Source organism: Anopheles arabiensis, assembly GCF_016920715.1.
Source record: "Anopheles arabiensis isolate DONGOLA chromosome X unlocalized genomic scaffold, AaraD3 X_pericentromeric_contig0030, whole genome shotgun sequence".
Lineage (NCBI taxonomy): Eukaryota > Metazoa > Arthropoda > Insecta > Diptera > Culicidae > Anopheles > Anopheles arabiensis.
In genome coordinates this window covers 310,001-312,500 of record NW_024412108.1, presented here as the reverse complement: position 1 = coordinate 312,500, position 2,500 = coordinate 310,001, and the positions used below count along the sequence as shown (strand labels likewise).

Here is a 2,500-nt window from a genome sequence, read left to right as displayed (position 1 = left end):
TGTATCTGTTTCTACTTCTAGCTACCGAAACAATGTCCACTACCCGTTGAATCGCATCAACTGTAGATCGACGACTTCTGAAACCAAATTGGTCGTCAGACAGTCCGTTGACCTCCTCGATGTGTGCATTTAGCCGTTGCACTATGATGCGTTCTAAACCTTTACCTGCCCGTCTAGTAGACAAATGGGGCGAACTGAACCCGGTTCCCCTGGTGGTTTGTTCGGCTTCGGTATTAACACCAACCTCTGCCTTTTCCACTCATCGGGGAACTTCGCGTTCTCTAAACAGCCTTGGTAAACCCTGCAAAATGCATCGGTTGCAGTCAACATACCAACTTTCAGCGCCTCATTCGGGATACCATCTGGTCCCGGCGCCTTCTTGTTAGGTAGTCTCCTGGCAACCGCAAGAATCTCATCATTAGTTACCCTTTCAAACTCTCGTGGCTGATCGATACGATAATCAGGCCACACCGTGTTTGGGTGAGTAGGAAAAAGCTCGCTCACCACTTCCCTAAACTCGTCCAATGTCATGGTTCGGGGTCCAATCGAACCCTCGGCCACTTTCTTGAACGTATGATATACTATACCAAATGATGCGTTGTTCGCTGTTCCCAGGAACTCTTTCCACTTCCTCTGTCGGGTATGCTTGATCAATCGCTTGAGGGCATTCCGTGCCACCTTGAACTCGTCCCTAAAAGTAGAATAGAGATCAGTATTAAAAGCTCTTTGCGCTAATCGATCGCGGTGTTTGCACTCTTTGCGAAGTGCCTCAATCTCTAACGTCCACCAAAATGCACTCTTGTTAGGAGTGTACCTCTTACGTTTAGTCATCGTCGCATTGCACGCCGTGACAAGTATACGCATTAAGTCTTCGCTTGTTGTGACCTCGGTCTCAAAAGCGGCTTGCATCATAACTTCAAATATATCTTTGCTAAAATACTTGATGCTCCATCCCGTTATGGGTCGGGACAGATTACGCACGCTTTGCGTCTCAAGATCTATTCGTATTGCACGATGATCAGAGTTCATATAGCTAGATAACACCTCCCACTTAAATGATCTTGCTACGGTTCGGCTCGCAAAAGTAAGATCAACTACTGACGTGCGCCCTGGTCCAACATAAGTTGGGGTGCTGCCGTCGTTCAATAAAATTGCGTCAATCTGCGCAAAGGTTGATAAAACCAACTCACCTCTTCGTTTCTGGGTTTCTCCACGCTCGCCAAGTTGGTTGTTCCAACTTACTGACCAAGCGTTGAAGTCCCCCGATAACGAATTTGTGGATACCGGTTACGGCCATTACCGTGTTATCCAACATGTTCTGGAACTCTTCCATACTAAATCTAGGTGGCGCGTAAACGCTAACCACTCGCATATCACCTATGTCAACTATCATTAAACCCTTCAAAGCCTTACTGACTACCTTAACTGGTAAGTCCGCGTTAACCACTACCGCTGCTGTGTTATCGTCATTGCGTAACACTTTGACGTTGGTTGTTGCCAGATACGGATCTGCAATCAACACTATATCCGCAGATTCTTCCCTAATCGTTTGCCACATTAACTGAAATGCAGCATAACTATGATTCTGGTTATGTTGTAGCAACCTAACCATTATGATCTAATCGTTCGCCTTCGGGGACACATATAACTGCCCGTTGCGTGAAGGTTCTGTGACCTCGTACCGCAATCCAAACACTTGACAGAGTTGGTACAAGCTTGCTTCTTGTGTCCACTCAAACCGCATTTCCAGCACAGATTACTTCTGTCTGGTTCCCTACAATGGTAGCTCGTATGGCCTACCTTCCAACACTTATAGCATTTCTGCTCTTCCATAACCTCGCGGATATGGCATATCGACCAACCAACTTTCAGCTTTCCCAAATTCAGGAAGCTTTGAAAGTCTGGCAGCGATACGTTGATCCGTGCCCACTGCGTACCGGCCGCGCGGCCTTTCTTCATTTTGATACGATCTATTTCTATCTCGATGTTGAGCTGTGCTTTGACAGACTCCGCAACCTCCTCTGGGGTGGTAATTTCATCGAGATGCATGATCTCAATCATTTTAGAAGGAGCTAGCGTTCTCACTGACGCCTTGCCCTTCACCGCTTCCTTAACCTTTGGGGCAATTGCACTAGCAGAACTACCCTGCTTAAGTTCTAGCAACATGCCTCCATTCTGGGCCCGTCGGACCTTAGAGATTGTCTCTCCAACCGATTTAAGAGCATCGGACTGCTTCATTTCCTTGAGCAATTTCGCCAGCTCCTCGGAAGTGCAGTCCGATATCAGCAGAGCCTCAGGCCGCTTCCTGGGCTTATTCTGCTTCTTCTTGCTCTTCTTCTTCTTCCTCTTATTAATTCTACCCTCATTAATATTCGGTCCGTTTCTCGGACTTGGAATATTTTCCACCGCTTCCCTAACAGGGGTCAACCTCGATGGTTGTTGTTGTTGTTGTTGCAACCTTTGCAACCCACTTGGACCAGGCTGTTGGTCATCAGCCACT

The 2,500-nt window shown here is 47.2% G+C and overlaps 1 pseudogene; it reads right to left on the bottom strand.

Annotated features, from left to right (window-relative positions):
- Nucleotides 1–2,500, bottom strand: part of LOC120908073 — a 9,150-nt pseudogene that overhangs the window by 3,155 nt on the left and 3,495 nt on the right.